The sequence below is a fragment of the Vombatus ursinus genome, unplaced genomic scaffold, assembly GCF_900497805.2.
Source record: "Vombatus ursinus unplaced genomic scaffold, bare-nosed wombat genome assembly UNPS02014773.1, whole genome shotgun sequence".
In the NCBI taxonomy this organism is placed as follows: Eukaryota; Metazoa; Chordata; class Mammalia; order Diprotodontia; family Vombatidae; genus Vombatus; species Vombatus ursinus.
This window is the reverse complement of record NW_020954551.1, coordinates 6,798,383-6,804,382: the sequence shown is the minus strand read 5'-3', so window position 1 is coordinate 6,804,382 and position 6,000 is coordinate 6,798,383.

Sequence of the window (6,000 nt, the reverse complement as noted above, 5' to 3'; positions counted from 1 at the left end):
TATATATATATATATATATATATAATTTAGTTCATTCATGGCTTATTTAATTTCCTTTCTGAGTCTAGATTTTTAAATTCTTTATTTCTTATGTTAATTTGCATATTTTACATTTTAAAATATTCATCTGTAATTTAAGTTATCAGTTTTGTTGGCATATTATTGGGCAAAGTAATTTTTTAAAATTTCCTTTATTTTTTCTTCATTTGATGGAAATTTACTTTTTTTACCTTTTTATTGGCAATTTTATTTCATGTGCTTTTTAATCACATAACTAGTGGCTTAGCTAATATATTGTACTATTTTTTAAAATCAGCTCTTCTTTTTATTTATCATATTAGTGGGGATGTTATTTCAATTTTGTCAATCTTTTCTTGAAATTTGGAATTTTTGTTTTTGGGTTTAATTGAGGTTTTTTGATTTGTTACAGCTTTTCTAGCTGGCTGCTTGTTTGTTTTTTTAAATTTGTACGTCCAGTTCATTGAGGTGTTCCTTCAATCTTTTGTTCATGAAAATGCAGAGCTACAAAATTTCCCTTAAGATTTGTCTTGCCTGTATCACCTAAGTTTTGATATATTACCTCACTGTTGTCATTTTCTTTGATGAAATTATCTAACATTTCTATGATTTATACTTTGGCCCGACAATTTAGGATAAAGTGAATTAGTTTCCATTTGAATTTCAATCCTTTCTTCAAAGCCCCTTTATTGATTATGATTCTTATGGCATTGTGGTCAGTAAAGGATTTGCTTATAATTTTGATTTTTTTTCATTTGTTAATGAATTTTTTGTGCCCTAGCAAAAATAAAGGTATAGCTGAGACATAGATATGATACTCATTCCTACTCAGTAAGTGCCTATTATATCTAACTTTCTAAAATTCTATTCAGACTCTTAACTTCTTTCTTATATATCTTTTGCTTAGATTTATTTAGATCTAAAAAGGATACCTCCTAATAGGGGTCACCTAAATAGTTCCTGAACTATTATAATTTTATAATCTATTCATCTCTACATTTTGATCAACTTTTTCTTTTAAGTACTGAAATGCTGTGCCATTTCTTCTCTATATATTAAGTATTGATATTATTTCACCACTTCTGGTGTCTTTAAGCATGATGCAGTTTCCTTGTTTATCTATTTTAACCATTGTTACTCGGATTTTTTGCCTTACTAACAATCATGGTTGTTATCCCTACTTTTAAAAATTTGATTAAGTATAAATTCTGTTTCTGCCCTACATAATTCCACATGAATCTTTATGCTTCAAGGATATTTCTTAAAAACACATTATTGGATTCTGGTTTTTTTTTTTGATGCATTCTTCTATCCTCTTCCATTTTATGGGTGAGTGAATCCCATTAATATTCACATTGATGATGGTTCATTATGTATTTCTATCCATTGTATTATTTTATGCTTTTTCTTCTTTACAAAGAAAAAGGTGGTGAAAAAAGAAATAGTGTGACCAACACTGGTTTTATTTCTCTATTAATCTGTTTCTACTTCACTGCTTCTCCTCTCTTCCCCTCAACCAGACCCTGTTAACTGGTTCTTACCCTTTCTCTCCTTCTAATCCCCACTTTTTGCTCCATCTCTTGAAGATGAAATTTATTTTTCTTTTGACTATTCCTTCCCTGACTCTAACATCCCTCTTACATTCTCTTCACCCCTTTCACTATTGCTATCTTCCCCACGTTCAGTTTAATATGTTCTTTTTCTTTTCTTTCTTTCTTTTTTTTTTTAGGCAATTAGGGTTAAGTGACTTGCCCAGGGTCACACAGTTAGTAAGTGTCAAGTGTTCGGTCTGAGGCCGGATTTGAACTCAGGTTCTCCTGACTTCAGGGCCGGTGCACATCCACTGTACCACCTAACTGCCCCAGTTTAATATATTCTTACACCAAACTTTGTGCAAGTGTGTATGTGTTTAATCCTCCTGTGCTGGGTTTTGATAGCACTGAGATTCATTTAATGAACCCTTCAGACTGGCTAAAATGACAAGAGAGGAATATGAAAAACAGTAGAAGGTTGTAGGAAAATAGGCACAATAATGCATTGTTGGTGGAACTGTGAATTGGTCTGCCCTTCCTGGAAAGCAACTTGGAACTTTGCTCAAAAAGTTACTAGACTGAGGATACCCTTTGGCCTAGAGATAACAATATTTTGTCTGTATGCCAAAGAGATAAATGAAAGAGGAAAACAACCCATATGAACAAAAAATACAGTAACTCTTTTTGTAGCATTTGAAAACTTGGAAACTGGAGGGATACCCACCTATTGAGAAATGGCTAAACAAATTGTGTTATATGAATTTAATGCAAAATTATTGTGCCATAAAAAATGACAAAATGGACAGTTTCAGAGGAAACTGGGAAGATCTGTGTGATTTGATACAGAATGAAGGGAACAGAACTAGGAGAACTAAGAGAACAGAACAGAATTTATACCATAACATTATAGAGAAAAAACAACTTTGAAAGATTGTAGAACTCTGATTAATGCAATGATAAAGCAGGAGTCTCGAGGACTGAAGATGAATTATAACACCCACCTCATGCCACATAGTTGATCAAGTTGAAATACATGATGAAGCATGTATGTTTGGACTTTGCCTATGTGAAAATATATTTTGCTGGACTGTGTGTATTTATTGTGATTTTTTTGTTGTTTTATTGTTCTGTTGAGAGGAGTAGTAGAAGGGAGAGATAGAAATAATAATTTTAAAGAGAAATTCATATGATATTTGTTCCATCCAACTAGCCCAGCTTCCATTGTTTTACTCATCAAATAACCTAGTAGCAGAAATTCCAGGTCACGTGGAGTGGATGGGATATTTGGGGTCAGATTATTTTGGGGAAGAGCAAGGATCATAGATTTAGAGTTCGAAGGAATATTAAAGCTCATATAACTCAGTATCCTTGGGTGATAGATGCCCAAAAAGCTTAAGTGGCTTTCCCAATGGCACACAAATGGGAAGGAGCAGAGCTCAAATTTGAACTCATGTCCTATAATTATAATTTTGTGCTATTTCCACTGTATTATTTTCCCTAAATCATGGTATACAGGCAGCTACCTGCTCTCTCTACTTTTAGGACTAGAGGAAAGAATAGAAAACATGTATGATATCTTTGAGAAATCAAAAACTTTGATTTGAGAATTATACATACACACACACATATATGTATGTGTACATATTTTATATATATATATATACATACATGTGTATTTGTATGTATATACTAGGAATCATTATTTTCTTTAACATCGTATCTCAACCTGTAGCTGGGGTAGCATCTGATTAAAAGTCCCATGATCTACCTGGGACATCTAGAAAGTTCTTTTGTCATGAAAGATGTAAAAGTAATTTCATAATTGTTCCAATGGGAAACATTTTATTTATAACAGAAATACTACAGATGTACTTTTTATCATGCAAATTCAAAAAGGAGAATAAAGGAACACCACAATTTTAGAATCACTGATTAATGTGACTCTTCAGCCTTATGTCTCACAACAAATTGAACAGCCTGCAGTGTCAGATTGTAAATGTGAAAGAAAAAAAACCTGCTACTCTAAGGAAGGATTTTACAAATAATCCTTTAAAACAATTTGGCTTTTCAACGAGGAATTAAAAATGTCTTCAATCTTTGACTAAATTAGGAAAATAGAAGTTAGGCAGGCATAAACATGAAGCTGTCTCTCTGCACAGATCACATTGCCATTTCAAGTCACTTTTCCAAGGAATGAGATGGTTATTAGACAACAAAGGCAATAAAACATTGCCAATCTTGACATGAGAAAATGATAGCAATTCAGCAAAAAAAAAGAAGCACTTTTAATAAGAACCCAGGCTTGTTTTGAATTACTTGGACCTAAATTATCTATTGCATGATGTTTGATGAGTGTGATTCTCACCAGCCACATATGAGACTCAGGTTTGATTTTTGGTTCATGCACATGTCTTTTGAGGCAGGTGAATGGGAGTGCTCTGTGCTCAGGGTAAGGAAGACCAAAGCTCAAATCCTGCCTCAGACCCTAGCTGAATGATCATGAGCAAGTCATTTAATCTCTCTGTCTCTGTTTCCTCATCAGTAAAATTAAAGGTTTGAATTCAATGATTTCTAAGATACTTTCCAGCTCTAAATCCATGACCCACAGAGGAAAAAAATAAAGGTCCTTCTGTTAAACATGTAGCGCAGCTAGATGGCTGGAAAGAATGTTGAGCCTGGAATCAGGAAGACTCATCTTCCTAAGTTCAAAAGCGGCCTCAGACACTTACTAGATGTGTGACCATGGGCAAGTCACTGAACCCTGTTTGCTTTGGTTACCTGATCTGTAAAATAAGCTGGAGGAAGAAACAACAAACCAATCCAGTATCCTTGCCAAGAAAAGCCCAAATGGGGTCATGAAGAGTCAAACACAACTGGAATGACTGAACAATAAGAATTAAACATGTGATTATAAGTACATTTCAATGTGATTTAGAAATTATCCAAGTTTTCTTTATTAATTTATGCTTCTTTTTCACACCACATTTCTCACTCAATATATCTTACCCAACACATAGAAACCTCCCTTGCAACAAAGAAAGCTGGTAAAGCAAAACCGATTGACTGAAGAATCACTCCTAGCAGGGTATGCAATACTGACATCTGTAGTCATCCCATATCCCACACCTCCCCCTTGAGAGGAAGCATATATGTTTAGTCATCTTTTCTCTAGGACCAAGACTTCTTCTTGCATTTAATTTGAGTTCAACTACTTCTTATTGCTTTTTTTACATATTATAGAAATTATATACTCTTCTGTTTCTGCTTTTTTTTAGTCTTCATCAGCTCATAAGTCTCCCCAAGCTTCTCTGATTTCTTCATAGCTATCATTTCTTAGAGCATAATTATGTTCTATAATGTTCAAATATTTCAATTTGTTCAACTGTTTTCCAGTTGATGGGCATCCATTTTGTTTCTAGTTCTTCGCTACTGCAAAAACTACTGCTACACACACACACACACACACACACTATATATACACATATATACACATACTATATGTGTACATATATACAATATAGTATATATATATACAATATATATAGTTGTATATATACAACAAATATACAATATATATACATGCATATACATACATGTATACAAATACATATATCTATATATCTATAATCTATCTATCTACTATCGTTGCAGTGAATAGAGCACTGGGCCTGAAGTTAGGAAAATCTGAGTTCAAATTTGTACCTCAGATACTTACAGCTGTGTGACTCTGGGAAAGTCCCTTATGCTCTGCCTGCCTCAGTTTTCTCATTGGTAAAAATGGAGATAATAATACACTTATCTCTCAGGGTTGTTGTGAGAATCAAATCACATAATAAATGTAAAGCTCTTAGTATAATGACTAGCACTTAGAGAACATTATAGAAATTTCAGTTATTATATTATGCACATGCATAAGCATATATATATTATATATCTACATCTATATATGTATATTTATGCATATATATACATGTTTATGTATATATCGTGTATGTATACATATATATGCAGCTAGAGGGTTCCATAGTGCATAGAGTATTGGGCCTGGAGTAAGGAAGACTCATCTTTCTGAGTTCAAATCCAGCCTCAGACACTTATTAACAGAATGACACTGACCAAGTCACTTAACCCTGTTTGCCTCATTTTCCTTATCTGGAAATGACAAACTACTCTAGTATCTTTGCCAAGAAAACCCTGAATGGGGTAATGAAGAGCCAGACATAACTGAAAAATGACTAAGCAACAATAACAATGTGTATGTATATATTCTTATATGTTATATATATAAGAATATATTATATATTCTTCATATTTGTCATTTCCTTTAGCACAGTTAGACGTTGATATTCAGATATCTCAGTTATATGTTACAATTATATCGATATCAACATATCTATCTACATATCTATATCTATATATCCTTTCTTTCTGTCTTTTGCGTCTAGTAGGT